The sequence below is a fragment of the Salmo salar genome, unplaced genomic scaffold (genome assembly GCF_965601325.2).
Source record: "Salmo salar unplaced genomic scaffold, fSalSal1 ptg000587l, whole genome shotgun sequence".
In the NCBI taxonomy this organism is placed as follows: Eukaryota; Metazoa; Chordata; class Actinopteri; order Salmoniformes; family Salmonidae; genus Salmo; species Salmo salar.
The window spans coordinates 1,566,512-1,587,019 of record NW_027675427.1 but is presented as its reverse complement, the minus strand read 5'-3'; the positions used below and the strand labels follow the sequence as shown (position 1 = coordinate 1,587,019).

Here is a 20,508-nt window from a genome sequence, read left to right as displayed (position 1 = left end):
AACAGCGTCGCGGCGGACGAAAATAGCTGGCTAGCTAACCTCAAAAATTACTCTAAACTACACAAAGACAGCAAAGACAGCTATGTAGCTAGCTAACACTACACTAATCAAATCGTTCCGTTGTAATGTATTAGTTTCTGCAGTGCTACAGTGCTGCTATTGGTAAAGTTGGCTAACTAGCGGTGGCTGTGGAGTTGACTGTTAGGAAAACGGCGCCGCTGCGAGCTGGCTAGCTAACCTCGATAATTTCTCTAAAGTTGGCGGTAAACTACACAATTATCTTTGATACAAAGACAGCAAAGACAACTATGTAGCTAGCTAACACTACACTAATCAAATTGTTCCGTTGTAATGTATTTAGTTTCTACAGTGCTACAGTGCTGCTATTGGTAATGTAGGCTAGCTAGCAGTGGCTGTGGTGATGACTAGGTTTGGAAAACGGTGTCGCGGCGGACGAAAATAGCTGGCTAGCTAACCTCGATAATTTCTCTAAACTACACCACTATCTTTGATACAACGACAGCAAAGACAGCTATGTAGCTAGCTAAAATTGCTCAGATCAAACAAATCAAACCGTTGTAATGTAGTGAAATGTAATATTACCTGCGGAGCGAAGTGCAGCACGACTACTCGCTCCAAACCCGGAAGTTTCTATAGATCTCTGAGAGGAACTATAGATCTCTGTGAGGAACTATAGACCTCTAGGAGGAACTATAGACCTCTAGGAGGAACTATAGATCTCTAGGAGGAACTATAGATCTCTGTGAGGAACTATAGATCTCTAGGAGGAACTATAGACCTCTAGGAGGAACTATAGACCTCTAGGAGGAACTATAGATCTCTAGGAGGAACTATAGACCTCTAGGAGGAACTATAGATCTCTGTGAGGAACTACAGACCTCTGTGGGGAACTATAGACCTCTAGGAGGAACTACAGATCTCTGTGAGGAACTACAGACCTCTGTGAGGAACTATAGATCTCTGTGAGGAACTATAGATCTCTGAGAGGAACTATAGATCTCTGAGAGGAACTATAGATCTCTAGGAGGAACTATAGATCTCTGTGAGGAACTATAGATCTCTAGGAGGAACTATAGACCTCTAGGAGGAACTATAGACCTCTAGGAGGAACTATAGACCTCTAGGAGGAACTATAGATCTCTGTGAGGAACTACAGACATCTAGGATGAACAACAGATATCTGTGAGGAACTACAGACCTCTGTGAGGAACTATAGATCTCTGTGAGGAACTATAGATCTCTGTGAGGAACTATAGATCTCTGTGAGGAACTATAGATCTCTAGGAGGAACTATAGATCTCTAGGAGGAACTATAGATCTCTAGGAGGAACTATAGATCTCTAGGAGGAACTATAGATCTCTGTGAGGAACTATAGATCTCTGTGAGGAACTACAGACCTCTAGGAGGAACTACAGATCTCTGTGAGGAACTACAGACCTCTAGGAGGAACTACAGATCTCTGTGAGGAACTATAGATCTCTGTGTGGAACAATAGATCTCTGTGAGGAACTATAGATCTCTAGGAGGAACTATAGATCTCTAGGAGGAACTATAGATCTCTAGGAGGAACTATAGATCTCTAGGAGGAACTATAGATATCTGTGAGGAACTATAGATCTCTGTGAGGAACTATAGATCTCTAGGAGGAACTATAGATCTCTGTGAGGAACTATAGATCTCTGTGAGGAACTATAGACCTCTAGGAGGAACTATAGATCTCTAGGAGGAACTATAGATCTCTAGGAGGAACTATAGATCTCTAGGAGGAACTATAGATCTCTGTGAGGAACTATAGATCTCTGTGAGGAACGTGAGGAACTATAGATCTCTGTGAGGAACTATAGATCTCTAGGAGGAACTATAAATCTCTGTGAGGAACTATAGATCTCTATGTTACTATCCAAACATCAGATTAAGACTCAGTCACACAACTCTCATATCCACAGTCACACAACTCTCATACCACAGTCACACAACTCTCATATCACAGTCACACAATGCTATTCCCAAACATACCTAATCAATTAGTTGTTTTTCAACAATATTTTAACCTGCAGGAATATCTTCACATTTCTATCTCATGGTTAGTTGCTAGGATAATGTAACTCATACATGTACATATTTCAATACTTCTAAAATGGGGTCCAGGTTTAAAACAATTACAGGTTTAAAACAATTACAGGTGCACCGTACTATCATAAATGGTCTGTGTGGTTTCCCTGAGATCCCAAGTTTGAGGGATCCCTCATGCACCCTTTACCCAGGTCGTCAGGAGCGGTCACCAAGTCAAGATTCACATTCCCATCGCCAAATGTGGTGGTTAATTTCTTTAATATCAAATGAGGAGACAAACTTATGACACAAGTCAGAGTTATTCTTAAAATCAATCTTTATTCACTTATAAGGGAGCAGGTCAATACAACGTACACATATAAAGTGAATCAATTGAGTGCTCTACGATAAATGATGGCTGGTCGACGAATCACCCCCAGATGATTCGTTGAGAGCCACGATACAAAAGTACAAAGGTCTTTTACAGCCAAGACACACCCCTTTTAACCTACATGACCAACAACAGATGTATAGAACGGGTCACAAGGTTAAGATTTGTATGAAAGATACTTATAAATTCTCAGCAGAGACTATCTGCTGTAAAAACAGTACTCTGTGTAGAGACCAGGGTCTGGCCCTGGGGTCATCTCTCCCTGGTACCATATAGAACAGAAACATTAACTCATGTTCTGGAATGCAGTCTCTTTAGGTTTTATCACCCAAAAGACATTGTAAATCTCCTGTCAGTGTTTTCTCCCAGAGGCCCATCCTCAGTAGAACACAGACACAATAGTTCTAAGAACCCTCTATTCTGTTGCATAAAACAACCATTTGTTGCAAAAAAAAAGTATTATAACATAATCTTGCAATTTTGCTCTCTCAGTGTCCACTGAAAGTTGACTAGTAACAACAACTGGGACCTAAAAGACACCCACCATGAGACCCACTAAATCTGCCCAAGAAGAGACAAACAAAAGAAAAACCCACACCAAACTTAAAGACAGGAAGTAAACCAAAAAGGTGGAGCAACTAAAGGTGTTGACTCTCCACATGTATCAAGACAACTGGAGCACTGGGCCAGACACTCTTAAATAGAACCTGGACCAGCTCAGGTGAAACACCTTCCCACTAACGAGATGGACAAGCCAGCACAGGTGTAACACATACTGACTAACAGAAATGGAAAAACCAAAGACTATAACAACTTAAGAGAATGCTTACCACCAACAGAAAACTTCCATTTCACATTATAATCAACTACAATGCTTCACCTTCACCAATATAAACATGGTGTCTACTGGCTGTCAACAATTAAAAACAAGAAAAAATATATATATTCTCCCCACTAGCTTCTAGAACTCTCGTCTTCCTAAAACTCACTAGCTTCTAGAACTCTCGTCTCCTTGGAACGAGCCCAAACAAAACTCATGAAATAACTCCATGAATTTTCTGATGTTTAATCAGAGATCTTTTACTAGAGTATCTCTTCTCACATTGATTACAGCCAAAAGGTTTCTCTCCTGTGTGTGTTCTCTGGTGTGCTGTCAGGGCGATTAAAATAGGAAAACTCCTCCCACATTGATCACAACTGTAAGTTCTCTCTCCTGTGTGTGTTCTCTGGTGTGATATCAGGCTGGTTGACAGAGGAAAACTCTTCCCACAGTCAGAGCAGAAGTAAGGTTTCTCTTTTGTGTGATTTCTCAGGTGTAGTTTAATGCCTGATGAGGTGCATCTTTTGCCACAGTCAAAGCAGCGGTGAGATCTTTTCCCTGTGGTTCTCCGCTGGCGTTTCTTGAGGTGTTCTGATGTGGAGAGACTCTTCTCTGCCTCGTCAGCATCATGAGGTTGTTGAGGCTCCCCAGAGGATCCACGATAGTCACGTCTCTCTCCTGTGTGAACAACAAAGTCAGACAGATGGTTAAAGGCCCACAACAACAGAAATCCACTGTTCATTTGAGATAAAAGGTGATGCCCAGATCATACCCATGAAGTTGTACAACAGTTGACTTCTGTTAACTGTCTTAATGGTCAAATCATTTAACTAATGAGGAAACCGCTAGTTATGGATGTAGTATATCTGGTAATGAGGAAACCACTAGTTATGGATGTAGTATATCTGGTAATGAGGAAACCGATAGTTATGGATGTAGTATATCTGGTAATGAGGAAACCACTAGTTATGGATGTAGTATATCTGGTAATGAGGAAACCACTAGTTATGGATGTAGTATATCTGGTAATGAGGAAACCACTAGTTATGGATGTAGTATATCTGCTAATGAGGAAACCACTAGTTATGGATGTAGTATATCTGGTAATGAGGAAACCACTAGTTATGGATGTAGTATATCTGGTAATGATGAAACCACTAGTTATGGATGTAGTATATCTGGTAATGAGGAAACCACTAGTTATGGATGTAGTATATCTGGTAATGAGGAAACCACTAGTTATGGATGTAGTATATCTGGTAATGAGGAAACCACTAGTTATGGATGTAGTATATCTGCTAATGAGGAAACCACTAGTTATGGATGTAGTATATCTGGTAATGAGGAAACCGCTAGTTATGGATGTAGTATATCTGGTAATGAGGAAACCGCTAGTTATGGATGTAGTATATCTGGTAATGAGGAAACCGCTAGTTATGGATGTAGTATATCTGCTAATGAGGAAACCACTAGTTATGGATGTAGTATATCTGGTAATGAGGAAACCACTAGTTATGGATGTAGTATATCTGGTAATGAGGAAACCACTAGTTATGGATGTAGTATATCTGGTAATGAGGAAACCACTAGTTATGGATGTAGTATATCTGGTAATGAGGAAACCACTAGTTATGGATGTAGTATATCTGCATGGAGCAAAAATGGTGAGCAAAGATTTTAATTTTTCACAATGTATTCTGAATATTACAGCGCAAGATCAGGAGTGCTACTCAAGGAAACTCACATTAAGCTCTGTGTCTATTCACTAATTCACCACCGTGGGGGGAAACTCAGGGGAGTTCTCATAGGCTGACAGCAAAAATAGCCTCCATTTACAGGTTGCTTATAAGTGCATTTCACATTACTTTGGATTATAATTCTAAGGCTCGCTTGAATCACCTGCTTAATATGTTTGTGTTACTGTCGCAAATCAACTGCTTTATACTTAAAAAACACTTCAACCAGTAAAATGCTCTTTGGCTTTTCCATCAGCCTGACAATGAGGGTTTGTACACCAAGTGTTTAACAAATTGGCTCATAACTTCACCTAACAACAACATAGACCTACTGTAGGACCCATAACTTCACCTAACAATAACATAGACCTACTGTAGGACCCATAACTTCACCTAACAATAACATAGACCAACTTTAGGACCCATAACTTCACCTAACAACATAGACCTACTGTAGGATCCATAACTTCACCTAACAACATATACCTACTGTAGGACCCATAACTTCCCCTAACAATAACATAGACCTACTGTAGGACCCATAACTTCCCCTAACAATAACATAGACCTACTGTAGGACCCATAGCTTCCCCTAACAACAACATAGACCTACTGTAGGACCCATAACTTCACCTAACAACAACACAGACCTACTGTAGGACCCATAACTTCACCTAACAACAACACAGACCTACTGTAGGACCCATAACTTCACCTAACAATAACATAGACCTACTGTAGGACCCATAGCTTCCCCTAACAACAACATAGACCTACTGTAGGACCCATAACTTCACCTAACAACAACATAGACCTACTGTAGGACCCATAACTTCACCTAACAATAACATAGACCTACTGTAGGACCCATAGCTTCCCCTAACAACAACATAGACCTACTGTAGGACCCATAACTTCACCTAACAACAACACAGACCTACTGTAGGACCCATAAATTCACCTAACAATAACATAGACCTAGGACTATAAATCATTTAATATTTCAGGTGAAACATGGAAACTAAAATGTCTGTCATGACATTTCATAACCTGATCACCAGATAATTTTGTGAATAATCCCACTAGGCTACTCTGTAATGTGTTGTCATTCTAAATGTCCTGAATAAAGGAAAATAGCTCTCTGTGTGTTGTACAATAGCCTATCCATCAAGGAACAGTTCTCTACACATTATGAGCGAAGTATCTCTGTGTCCAGACAGACTAACGAGACCCTACAGTACATCAACCAGACAATAGCACATTATAAACATGAATTTGTTAGGGATGTTGGATCCAATGTGCAGCACAGCATAACTGTCTTTACCAGAGTAATGAATGAAGAAGCACTTTGGTTGTTGTTGCATGTCGTGATGTTTGTCATGTGACTGTCATTCAGAAAATGATTTCCTGGATCAGCTGATGATAGTTGAACATGTGACTGTAACTAAACAGCTACAGTATTAAGTATTATGTGTAATTATTGAAGAACCGCATTAATGACAGTTTCCATTTGGGTGTTGTCAATAAAGTTAAGGTGACTCTCGGTTTTTACCATTGGATTTAGCAAACTCTGAAATTATTTAGTATTTCTGTGCCCATGAAAACTGTTTTCCCAGCGTAACATAAGGAGACACTAAATGTTACGTAGGTAGAGAGCATTTCAGAGATCTGAATACAAAAAACTGTCCTAACAGGACAATAACCTAAACCACAAGGCCAAATCTACACTGGAGGAGCTTACCAAGATGACATTGAATGTTCCTGAGTGGCCTAGTTACAGTTTGGACTTAAATAGTCTTGAAAGTCTATGGCAAGACTTGAAAATGGCTTTCTAGCAATGATCAACAACCAACTTGACAGAACAGGAAGGATTTTAAAAAGAATAATGAATATTCACATGAATATTAGTCTCCTATTGGATGACATCACGACTTCCCATCAAGCCAACTCCTTGAAGGCCTTACTATGACATCACTCCTTCTAGTTTGCAGTTGTTAAAAAAACACTATTTTGCTCAAAACATTTATTTGTTTCCCATTAGTGTGTTTATACTTTACTGTATTTATATCACTTTTCAATAGGAAAAGTTTTTAAAAAAAATCACTGTAGGACGTCATGAACAATTCCGACAGTACAGAAACATATTCAAGTGTAGAATGCCCTTTTAAAAATCACACATTAGTTCAACATCTGCAGAGTTTGTGTCCCTGTTTTATTAGATAGTACTCACTGTATTTACTGGTGTTAATCAGATCAATGTCCCTGTTTTATAAGATAGTACTCACTGTATTTACTGGTGTTAATCAGATCAATGTCCCTGTTTTATTAGATAGTACTCACTGTATTTACTGGTGTTAATCAGATCAATGTCCCTGTTTTATTAGATAGTACTCACTGTATTTACTGGTGTTAATCAGATCAATGTCCCTGTTTTATTAGATAGTACTCACTGTATTTACTGGTGTTAATCAGATCAATGTCCCTGTTTTATTAGATAGTACTCACTGTATTTACTGGTGTTAATCAGATCAATGTCCCTGTTTTATTAGATAGTACTCACTGTATTTACTGGTGTTAATCAGATCAATGTCCCTGTTTTATTAGATAGTACTCACTGTATTTACTGGTGTTAATCAGATCAATGTCCCTGTTTTATTAGATAGTACTCACTGTATTTACTGGTGTTAATCAGATCAATGTCCCTGTTTTATTAGATAGTACTCACTGTATTTACTGGTGTTAATCAGATCAATGTCCCTGTTTTATTAGATAGTACTCACTGTATTTACTGGTGTTAATCAGATCAATGTCCCTGTTTTATTAGATAGTACTCACTGTATTTACTGGTGTTAATCAGATCAATGTCCCTGTTTTATTAGATAGTACTCACTGTATTTACTGGTGTTAATCAGATCAATGTCCCTGTTTTATTAGATAGTACTCACTGTATTTACTGGTGTTAATCAGATCAATGTCCCTGTTTTATAAGATAGTACTCACTGTATTTACTGGTGTTAATCAGATCAATGTCCCTGTTTTATTAGATAGTACTCACTGTATTTACTGGTGTTAATCAGTTCTCCAGTCTTCTCTTCTTCGTCCTCCTCTAATGTGACAGTAATCTCCCCCTCTTCATCCTTCATTCCAAAAACGTCTTCATCTTCTTTCACTTCATCCTCCACTCCAAAAACTGCATCTTCCTCCTCTTCTTTTACTGTAACATCCTCCCCCTCTTTCACTCTGAACGCTTCCTCTTCTTTCACTGAAACGTCTTTCTCTTCTTCTTTCACGCTAACAGCCTCACCCTCTACTTGTTTTTGTATTGTAACAGCCTCCTCTTCCTCCTCCTCTTTCACCAGAGCTTCTTTCTCCGTCCAGCAGGCCTCTTCTTTAACAGAAGAGTAGCTTAGTGAACTCATGGTCGGAGATAATAGCTAGTTAGCATTAGCGACTAGACTAGTGCTAACTTAACCAGCCAGCTAGCTGACTTACAACGTAAATATTACATAAAATGGAGTACTATGTTTAAATCACAGTGGCAATTAAACCACGAAATTGTCTAAAGAACTTGAATGTTCCGACTTTGTCGCCTAGCGAGCTACCGAGGTGGCTGCAGTTGCTGAAGAAGCGTTCCGTCCACTAGATTATACGTCACACTAGAAACATCGCCTGAAAGACACATATCGCCATCTGCTGTCTGGAGGGAGGAAACGCAGTTGAGGAGGGAAAACTATTTTTATTCTTCATTGAATTATAATATTATAAAGCAGTTTAGGGAAACGTTTTTTCCTCTCCATTAAATATGAATATTATATCAACACGTACAAAGAGCAACAAGTGTTGTTTGATTAGTTCAGATTTTTTTATGAGAATTTAAAACAAACTCTACATCTACTCCACATCTGTATTTCTGATTCAGTCAAATAACTACATATCAAAATAAGCACCTAGTTATTGATACCCTTGATAAAGATGAGAAAAAAATTACTGTATAAAATAAATAAATAAACTTTACCCACTACCAGGATATTTTAGCCCAAAACCTGGTTACCTCTCTGCTAGGAGGCTGAGACTTGGCCATAAGTGGATCTTCCAGCAAGACACATCAACATCAAAGAAGAAATGGTTAATTGAGCACAAAATCAACATTTTTAATGGCCATCTCAGTCTTCGGACTTGAACTCCATTGAAAACCTGTGGTTTGAATTGAACAGGGCAGTCCACAAGCGCAGACTAAATAAATCAAGGACATGGAGAGATTCTGTATGGAGGAATGGTCTAAGGTCCCACCCAATGTGTTCTCTAATCTCATAAAACATTTCAGTGTCATTATCCTCCCAAGGGGAGGGTGCTGGAGTATTGAAAACATGGGTGGCAATAATTCAGACCCCAACCTTTTGAGAATTACATTTTAAACTAAATCTCTTTCTCTGAGCAATTGTATTAGTATAAAATAATATAATTTCCTTTTTTTGTGTTGGTGTAACAATACATCATGTAGATGTATATAATGAACAGACTAGGTCTATACTGCTCCTACATGGTGTAACAATACATCATGTAGATGTATATAATGAACAGACTAGGTCTATACTGCTCCTACATGGTGTAACAATACATCATGTAGATGTATATAATGAACAGACTAGGTCTATACTGCTCCTACATGGTGTAACAATACATCATGTAGATGTATATAATGAACAGACTAGGTCTATACTGCTCCTACATGGTGTAACAATACATCATGTAGAAGTATATAATGAACAGACTAGGTTCTATCCTATTCTACTGTATCTTAGTCTATGTATTACTCATCACATATGTATATACTGTATTCTATCCTATTCTACTGTATCTCTCTATGCATTACTCATCTCATATGTATATACTGTATTCTATCCTATTCTACTGTATCTGTCTATGTATTACTCATCTCATATGTATATACTGTATTCTATCATATTCTACTGTATCTGTCTATGTATTACTCATCTCATATGTATATACTGTATTCTATCCTATTCTACTGTATCTGTCTATGTATTACTCATCTCATATGTATATACTGTATTCTATACTATTCTACTGTATTTTAGTCTATGCCACTCTGACATTGCTCGTCCAAATATTTATATATTCTTAATTCCATTCCTTTACTTTAGATGTGTGTATTTGTTGTGAAGTTGTTACATATTATTGCACTGTTGTCCTTGAGTGGTCCAGCCAGAGCCCGGACTTGAACCCGATCAAACATCTCTGGAGAGACCTGAAAATAGTTGTGCAGCGATGCTCCCCATCCAACCTGACAGAGCTTGAGAGGATCTGCAGAGAAGAATGGGAGAAACTCCCCAAATACAGTTGTGCCAAGCTTCTAGCGTCATACCCAAGAAGACTCAAGGCTGTAATCGCTGCCAAAGGTGTTTCAACAAAGTACTGAGTTAAGGGTCTGAACACTTATGTAAATGTAGGATTGGGCCGTTGTCATCAAACTTCCATGATTAGTAAGAATTAGGGTAGATTTATAGGACTATTGTTTTTATGATTCATACATACTTTCCTAACCCTAAAATGTACCTAAATAATCTACAAGATCAGAGTATTTTTAAATCTACCAGTTGGTGTTGAAACAGAGACGAATGATGACTTTCTTGAATTGATCCCTAGTTTCTGACTCCGTGTATTCTATTGAGTCCGTCAACAAAATTAGAATGAAAAGGTATTTAAAGGCACAACATTCTAATTAAAGGTATTACCGTATTTAAAAGAATGGCTTAAGATGAAATGGACTCTAAACCCTATTGAATGAAAACTCCATGACAAAATCTGTTGGCCAACAACTGTGAGGGTTTTCAGCCAGGTATCAACACATGCAGAGTGTGAGTAAGCAAGACATACATTCCTAAATGGGGATCGGCCCCAGTCTCCTGGTAAAACACCAGAACCCTCCCCCTACAGCATTTATGTTCATTTTGAGAAAGTAGCACTACAGTCTCCGGGTAAAAAACTACTTTTGGGTAAAAAAGACGCGACACCTGTCTATGAATTTGAGAGGTTACATTGATGCTCCAGATACTCAACTAGTCTAAAGCAGACCAGTTTTATTGCTTCTTTAATCATAACAACAGTTTTCAGCTGTGCTAACATAATTGCAAAAGGGTTTTCTAATGATCAATTAGCCTTTTAAAATGATAAACTTGGATTAACTAACACAACGTGCCATAGGAACACAGGAGTGATGGTTGCTGATAATGGGCCTCTGTACGCCTATGTAGATATCCCATTAATAATCATCTGTTTCCAGCTACAATAGTCATTTACAACATTAACAATGTCTACACTGTATTTCAGATCAATTTGATGTTATTTTAATGGACAAAAAATTGCTTTCTTTTAAAAACAAGGTTATTTCTAAGTGACCCCAAACTGTTGAACGGTAGTGTACATCTACATCCTCCCATGTTGCTGAACCACTGATCAATAACTCCCTATTACAGGAAAAAACACTATTTCCATTGGTTGTTAGTACTGTACTGACCTCTCGTCCTCTGTCTCTCTCGTACTCTGCCTTGTGTATTTATCTTCAAAATATTCTTATAGTCCAAACATAGAACCAAATAGACTTCCCAAAAATAATATGGCATTTACTTTATTTCACATTTATTTAATCAGATATGTCAATTGAGAACCAATACGCATTTACAATGGCAATCTGAATGAAGAAATACTAATATCAATATATTTAATAATTAACATGTTTGAAATATCCCAATGATATAGTGAACAACATTTAGGGGTTTACACTTGCATTCAATCAATCTTAAGTTCATAATCCAAACATTTTTTTTTTACTCTTTTAATCCGATTTTTTCGACATGATCATGTCTTGAGCTGGGAAAAACATGTAGACCTATTTTTCAGTATGATTTCATTCATACAATATTATTTAATGTAGAATGAACAAAAACACAATTTCTCAATCAAAAACATAAGTCAGAACACAGCCTCTCTATTCTCTCATGTGATTTCAGGTCCTCTGACTGGGAAAATGTATTTTCACAATGAGAGCAGTGGTATGTCTTCTCCTCCTGTGTATTAGTATGTTGGAAAGGCTTTTCTCCTGTGTGTGTTCTCTCATGCTTTTTCAAGCTCCCTAACCGGGTAAAACTCTTTTCACATCGGGAACATTTGTAAGGCTTTTCTCCTGAGTGTATTCTCTCATGCGCTTTCAGACTCCCTCGATGGGTAAAACTCTTTTCACAATTGGAACAGTGGTAAGGCTTTTCTCCTGTGTGTATTCTCTCATGCTCCTTCAGGCTCGCATACCACCTAAAATTCCTTCCACAGTGGGAACAGTGATAAGGCTTCTCTCCAGTGTGTCCCCTCTCATGTGGTTTCAGGCTCCCTAACTGAGTAAAACTCTTTACACAGTGGGAACAGTGGTACGGCTTCTCTCCAGAGTGTCTTCTCATATGTATTTTCAGGTTCCCTAACCCAGTAAATATCTTTCCACACTGAGAGCAGTGGTAGGTCTTCCTATCTTCTGTGTGTATTTCTTCATGTTGTTTCAGGTACCGTAACTGGGTAAACCTCTTTCCACACTGGGAACATTGGAAACTCTTTTCTCTTGTGTGTGTCCTCTCATGCTCTTTTAGGTTCCCTAACTTGGTAAAACTCTTTCCACAGTGGGAGCATTCGTAAGGGTTTTCTCCTGTATGCGTTCTCTCATGTACTTTCAGGTTCCTTAACCACTTAAAACGCTTTCCACACTGGGAACAGTGGTGTTGTCTCGCTGGTTTGGGCGTCTCTGGGTCTGGTTCCCCTAAAGGAGTCTCCCTGCTGTCAGAGTGAGAGTCTGGTCCCTCTCCTACCAAAGACAAACAGAGTTTTTAGTTAAATATTAAACAGAGAACTGAATTAAACCTCCATAAAATAAAACTGTCTTCCTGTGAGGCTAGATTCCTCAAAAACCTGAAGTCAGTTTTCAGAACATTACATAATTTAATAAAAACTTGGTGGCCGCCCTAATAATAATAATAATGTAGAACATAAAATCTAATCTTTCTCACATGTTTATAGGCTGAGCAGAGCTCTACAATAGGGAAAGGGGGATACCTAGTCAACTGAATGGATTCAACTGAAATGTGTGTCCCGTATTTAACCCAACCCCTCTGAATCAGAGAGGTGTGCGGGGCTGCCTTAATAGACATCCACGTCATCGGCAGCCAGGGAACAGTGGGTTAACTTCCTTGCTCAGGGGCAGAATGACAGCGTTTTTACCTTGTCAGCTCGGGGATTTGATCCAGCAACCTTTCGGTTACTGGCTCCTACCTGCCAGGCTACATAATGTCGTATTTTAGGCTGAGCAGAGCTCTATAATAATAGATAATGTCATGTTTATAGGCTGAGCAGAGCTGTATAATAATAGATCATGTTTATAGGCTGAGCAGAGCTGTATAATAATAGATAATGTCATGTCTATAGGCTGAGCAGAGCTCTATAATAATAGATAATGTCATGTTTATAGGCTGAACAGAGCTCTATAATAATAAATAATGTCATGTTTACAGGCTGAGCACAGCTCTATAATAATAGATAATGTCATGTTTACAGGCTGAGCAGAGCTCTATAATAATAGATAATGTCATGTTTATAGGCTGAGCAGAGCTCTATAATAATAGATCATGTTTATAGGCTGAGCAGAGCTCTATAATAATAGATCATGTTTATAGGCTGAGCACAGCACTATAATAATAGATAATGTCATGTTTATAGGCTGAACAGAGCTCTATAATAATAGATAATGTTTATAGGCTGAACAGAGCTCTATAATAATAGATAATGTCATGTTTATAGGCTGAGCAGAGCTCTATAATAATAGATAATGTCATGTTTATAGGCTGAACAGAGCTCTATAATAATAGATAATGTCATGTTTATAGGCTGATCAGAGCTCTATAATAATAGATAATGTCATGTCTTCAGGCTGATCAGAGCTCTATAATAATAGATAATGTCATGTTTATAGGCTGAGCAGAGCTCTATAATAATAGATAATGTCATGTTTACAGGCTGATCAGAGCTCTATAATAATAGATAATGTCATGTTTACAGGCTGATCAGAGCTCTATAATAATAGATAATGTCATGTTTCCAGGCTGATCAGAGCTCTATAATAATAGATAATGTCATGTTTACAGGCTGATCAGAGCTCTATAATAATAGATAATGTCATGTTTACAGGCTGAGCAGAGCTCTATAATAATAGATAATGTCATGTTTATAGGCTGAACAGAGCTCTATAATAATAGATAATGTCATGTTTATAGGCTGAACAGAGCTCTATAATAATAGATCATGTCATGTTTATAGGCTGAACAGAGCTCTATAATAATAGATAATGTCATGTTTATAGGCTGATTAGAGCTCTATAATAATAGATCATGTTTATAGGCTGAGCAGAACTCTATAATAATAGATAATGTCATGTGTATAGGCTGATCAGAGCTCTATAATAATAGATAATGTCATGTTTATAGGCTGAACAGAGCTCTATAATAATAGATAATGTCATGTTTACAGGCTGATCAGAGCTCTATAATAATAGATAATGTCATGTTTACAGGCTGATCAGAGCTCTATAATAATAGATAATGTCATGTTATAGGCTGATCAGAGCTCTTTAATAATAGATAATGTAATGTTTACAGGCTGATCTGAGCTCTATAATAATAGATAATGTCATGTTATAGGCTGATCAGAGCTCTATAATAATAGATAATGTCATGTTTACAGGCTGAACAGAGCTCTATAATAATAGATAATGTCATGTTTATAGGCTGAGCAGAGCTCTATAATAATAGATAATGTCATGTTTATAGGCTGATCAGAGCTCTATAATAATAGATAATGTCATGTTATAGGCTGAGCAGAACTCTATAATAATAGATAATGTCATGTTATAGGCTGAACAGAGCTCTATAATAATAGATAATGTCATGTTTATAGGCTGATCAGAGCTCTATAATAATAGATAATGTCATGTTATAGGCTGATCAGAGCTCTATAATAATAGATCATGTTTATAGGCTGATCAGAGCTCTATAATAATAGATCATGTTTATAGGCTGATCAGAGCTCTATAATAATAGATAATGTCATGTTATAGGCTGAACAGAGCTCTATAATAATAGATAATGTCATGTTTATAGGCTGATCAGAGCTCTATAATAATAGATAATGTCATGTTTATAGGCTGAACAGAGCTCTATAATAATAGATAATGTCATGTTTATAGGCTGATCAGAGCTCTATAATAATAGATAATGTCATGTTTATAGGCTGATCAGAGCTCTATAATAATAGATAATGTCATGTTTATAGGCTGATCAGAGCTCTATAATAATAGATAATGTCATGTTATAGGCTGAGCAGAACTCTATAATAATAGATAATGTCATGTTTATAGGCTGATCAGAGCTCTATAATAATAGATAATGTCATGTTATAGGCTGATCAGAGCTCTATAATAATAGATAATGTCATGTTATAGGCTGATCAGAGCTCTATAATAATAGATAATGTCATGTTATAGGCTGAACAGAGCTCTATAATAATAGATAATGTCATGTTTATAGGCTGATCAGAGCTCTATAATAATAGATAATGTCATGTTTATAGGCTGAACAGAGCTCTATAATAATAGATAATGTCATGTTTATAGGCTGATCAGAGCTCTATAATAATAGATAATGTCATGTTTACAGGCTGATCAGAGCTCTATAATAATAGATAATGTCATGTTATAGGCTGATCAGAGCTCTTTAATAATAGATAATGTCATGTTTACAGGCTGATCTGAGCTCTATAATAATAGATAATGTCATGTTATAGGCTGATCAGAGCTCTATAATAATAGATAATGTCATGTTTACAGGCTGAACAGAGCTCTATAATAATAGATAATGTCATGTTTATAGGCTGAGCAGAGCTCTATAATAATAGATAATGTCATGTTTATAGGCTGATCAGAGCTCTATAATAATAGATAATGTCATGTTATAGGCTGAGCAGAACTCTATAATAATAGATAATGTCATGTTATAGGCTGAACAGAGCTCTATAATAATAGATAATGTCATGTTTATAGGCTGATCAGAGCTCTATAATAATAGATAATGTCATGTTATAGGCTGATCAGAGCTCTATAATAATAGATCATGTTTATAGGCTGATCAGAGCTCTATAATAATAGATCATGTTTATAGGCTGATCAGAGCTCTATAATAATAGATCATGTCATGTTATAGGCTGAACAGAGCTCTATAATAATAGATAATGTCATGTTTATAGGCTGATCAGAGCTCTATAATAATAGATAATGTCATGTTTATAGGCTGAACAGAGCTCTATAATAATAGATAATGTCATGTTTATAGGCTGATCAGAGCTCTATAATAATAGATAATGTCATGTTTATAGGCTGATCAGAGCTCTATAATAATAGATAATGTCATGTTTATAGGCTGATCAGAGCTCTATAATAATAGATAATGTCATGTTATAGGCTGAACAGAGCTCTATAATAATAGATAATGTCATGTTTATAGGCTGATCAGAGCTCTATAATAATAGATAATGTCATGTTTATAGGCTGAACAGAGCTCTATAATAATAGATAATGTCATGTTTATAGGCTGATCAGAGCTCTATAATAATAGATAATGTCATGTTTATAGGCTGATCAGAGCTCTATAATAATAGATAATGTCATGTTTATAGGCTGATCAGAGCTCTATAATAATAGATAATGTCATGTTATAGGCTGAGCAGAACTCTATAATAATAGATAATGTCATGTTTATAGGCTGATCAGAGCTCTATAATAATAGATAATGTCATGTTATAGGCTGATCAGAGCTCTATAATAATAGATAATGTCATGTTATAGGCTGAACAGAGCTCTATAATAATAGATAATGTCATGTTTATAGGCTGAACAGAGCTCTATAATAATAGATAATGTCATGTTATAGGCTGAGCAGAACTCTATAATAATAGATAATGTCATGTTTATAGGCTGATCAGAGCTCTATAATAATAGATAATGTCATGTTATAGGCTGATCAGAGCTCTATAATAATAGATAATGTCATGTTATAGGCTGAACAGAGCTCTATAATAATAGATAATGTCATGTTATAGGCTGATCAGAGCTCTATAATAATAGATAATGTTTATAGGCTGATCAGAGCTCTATAATAATAGATAATGTCATGTTATAGGCTGAACAGAGCTCTATAATAATAGATAATGTCATGTTATAGGCTGATCAGAGCTCTATAATAATAGATAATGTTTATAGGCTGATCAGAGCTCTATAATAATAGATAATGTCATGTTATAGGCTGATCAGAGCTCTATAATAATAGATAATGTCATGTTTACAGGCTGATCAGAGCTCTATAATAATAGATAATGTCATGTTATAGGCTGATCAGAGCTCTATAATAATAGATAATGTCATGTTATAGGCTGTATTTGATCCAATGTAAATAACATTTTGTTGGTGTCCCACTTCATCTCTAAAGTAATAATTACCATACTTTCTAAATGATCATTCTTTAGTTCAGCCTTTCCTTGAAATGGCTATTTTATTTTATGTTTTTTTGTAGACTTACAAACGTTTGCTAATATGTTCAGTCTCCCCAAAACGCTTGTCCTTTTGCTAATATGTTCAGTCTCCCCAAAACGCTTGTCCTTTTGCTAATATGTTCAGTCTCCCCATAACACATGTCCATTTCATGTCAATAATGCATCTTATTTTATGTATTTCTCCAACATTATTTAGAAATCTGCTTTTTGTTGGTATACACACTCTACACAAGGCCTACAATAGACACACATCAAAAGTTTCATTTATAACTTGTTTGCCATTCTGTGAGACAATTAAGTTGTTATTTTGTGGTGGGAGGGACTCTGATGGTATACACATGTTACAGTTAAGCAATAAGACCAGAGGAAGTGTGGTATATGGCCAATATAGCATGGTTAAAGACTGTCCTTATGTACAACACAGCACAACGTGCCTGGATACAGCCCTTAGCCATGGTATATTGGCCATATATCACAAACCAGAGGTGGCTTATTGCAATTATAAACTGGTTACCAATGTAATCAGAACAGTAAAAATGCATGTTTTGTCATACCCATGGTATACGGCCTGATATACCACGGCTGTCAGCCAATCAGCATTCAGGGCTTTAATCACTCATTTTAAAATGTAGCTTTAACATTATATTATAACATAAATTGCTATAGTACAGAACAACATTTTCAAGTATAGAATTTTAGTAGCATGCTGCTTTAAAACAACACATTCGTTTAAAATTGTTGGACAGTTAGAGCCCGTTTTTAAGACAGTACTTACTGATGGTAATCAGATCTCCTGACTCCTCTGTCAATATGACAGTTCTCTCTCCCTCTTTCTCCTCCTTCATTCCAAAAACAGCATCCTCCTCTTCTTTTACTGTAACAGCTTCCTCTTTCTCTTCCTCCTCTTCTTTCTCTGTAACGTCTTTCTCTTCTTCTTTCACTGTAACAGCCTCACCCTCTACTTGTTGTTTTACTGTGACATCCTCCTCTTCCTTCTCCTCTTTCACTACAATGTTCAGCCCCAGAGCTTCTTTCTCCGTCCAGCAGACCTCCTCTTCTTTAACAGGAGGGGAGTAGTTTAGGGAGCTCATGTTCGGGGATGTTAGCTAGCTAGCTAGCTAGTTAGCATGAGCGACTAGTTTAGTGCTAGGCTAACTTATCAAGCCAGCTAGTTGACTAACAATGTACCTATAACATGTAAATGGGGGCAATTAACTAGATGTCAGAAGTATATTTAAAACACAGAGGCAAATATGCACAGAAACAGTCTAAATGTTTCTGCGTCACGCTGCAGCATCACCTGAAAGACGCACATCGCCGTCTGCTGACTGGAGGGAAACGTAGTTAAGATACGTTTTTTGTTGTTGTTGCACACAAATTTATTTTTCATTCCTTTCATGAAATAATAATATTATATTGAGACGTTCAAATAGAGCAATGCATATTTTAAGTGAGAATTTAAAACATACTATCATTCACATCTGTATTTAAGGCAGTTTCATATTCATTCATTAATTTGGTCACTGCGCTCAATGCAATGGCACTTACAAATGTAGATCCTTCAAACACCCCCAAACAGGGAAACAGATCCCAATCACAGGTGTTATCAGGTGCACCACTAAGGCAGTTATTTATCTTTTCATTTGTCCTTGTGGTAAAATCTTTTTGGAAGCGAACCCCTTGATTTCGTCCCTACATTATATCGGCATCGAACACGTCACCCTCCCTAGGAGAGGGGGTGACCTCGACAATTTATTGTTAAAAACAAGAGGCTGTCTGGATCTTTAATTTAAAGACCTTTGCTCCCGTCTGTCTCAACGTAGCCATTATTGTAATATTGCTATTCATTGTAAATGTTTGGAGGTCTATGTATCCATTATTGTAATATTGCTATTCATTGTAAATGTTTGGAGGTCTATGTATCCATTATTGTAATATTGCTATTCATTGTAAATGTTTGGAGGTCTATGTATCCATTATTGTAATATTGCTATTCATTGTAAATGTTTGGAGGTCTATGTATCCATTATTGTAATATTGCTATTCATTGTAAATGTTTGGAGGTCTATGTATCCATTATTGTAATATTGCTATTCATTGTAAATGTTTGGAGGTCTATGTATCCATTATTGTAATATTGCTATTCATTGTAAATGTTTGGAGGTCTATGTATCCATTATTGTAATATTGCTATTCATTGTAAATCTTTGCAGGTCTATGTATCCATTATTGTAATATTGCTATTCATTGTAAATGTTTCGAGGTCTATGTATCCATTATTGTAATATTGCTATTCATTGTAAATGTTTGGAGGTCTATGTATCCATTATTGTAATATTGCTATTCATTGTAAATGTTTGGAGGTCTATGTATCCATTATTGTAATATTGCTATTCATTGTAAATGTTTGGAGGTCTATGTATCCATTATTGTAATATTGCTATTCATTGTAAATGTTTGGAGGTCTATGTATCCATTATTGTAATATTGCTATTCATTGTAAATGTTTGGAGGTCTATGTATCCATTATTGTAATATTGCTATTCATTGTAAATCTTTGCAGGTCTATGTATCCATTATTGTAATATTGCTATTCATTGTAAATGTTTGCAGGTCTATGTATCCATTATTGTAATATTGCTATTCATTGTAAATGTTTGGAGGTCTATGTATCCATTATTGTAATATTGCTATTCATTGTAAATGTTTGGAGGTCTATGTATCCATTATTGTAATATTGCTATTCATTGTAAATGTTTGGAGGTCTATGTATCCATTATTGTAATATTGCTATTCATTGTAAATCTTTGCAGGTCTATGTATCCATTATTGT

The 20,508-nt window shown here is 36.6% G+C and overlaps 2 long non-coding RNA genes across 2 annotated transcripts in view; both read right to left on the bottom strand.

Moving 5' to 3' along the window:
• Positions 1–20,508, bottom strand: part of LOC123733384 (uncharacterized) — a 325,585-nt gene that overhangs the window by 155,415 nt on the left and 149,662 nt on the right. The window lies entirely within an intron of this gene.
• On the bottom strand, positions 11,655–18,492 carry LOC145876426 (uncharacterized). The gene is made up of 2 exons (XR_014391541.1): positions 18,451–18,492; positions 11,655–12,888 (listed from the first exon to the last, which is right to left on the bottom strand). It is a non-coding gene; the product is annotated as an uncharacterized LOC145876426 (long non-coding RNA).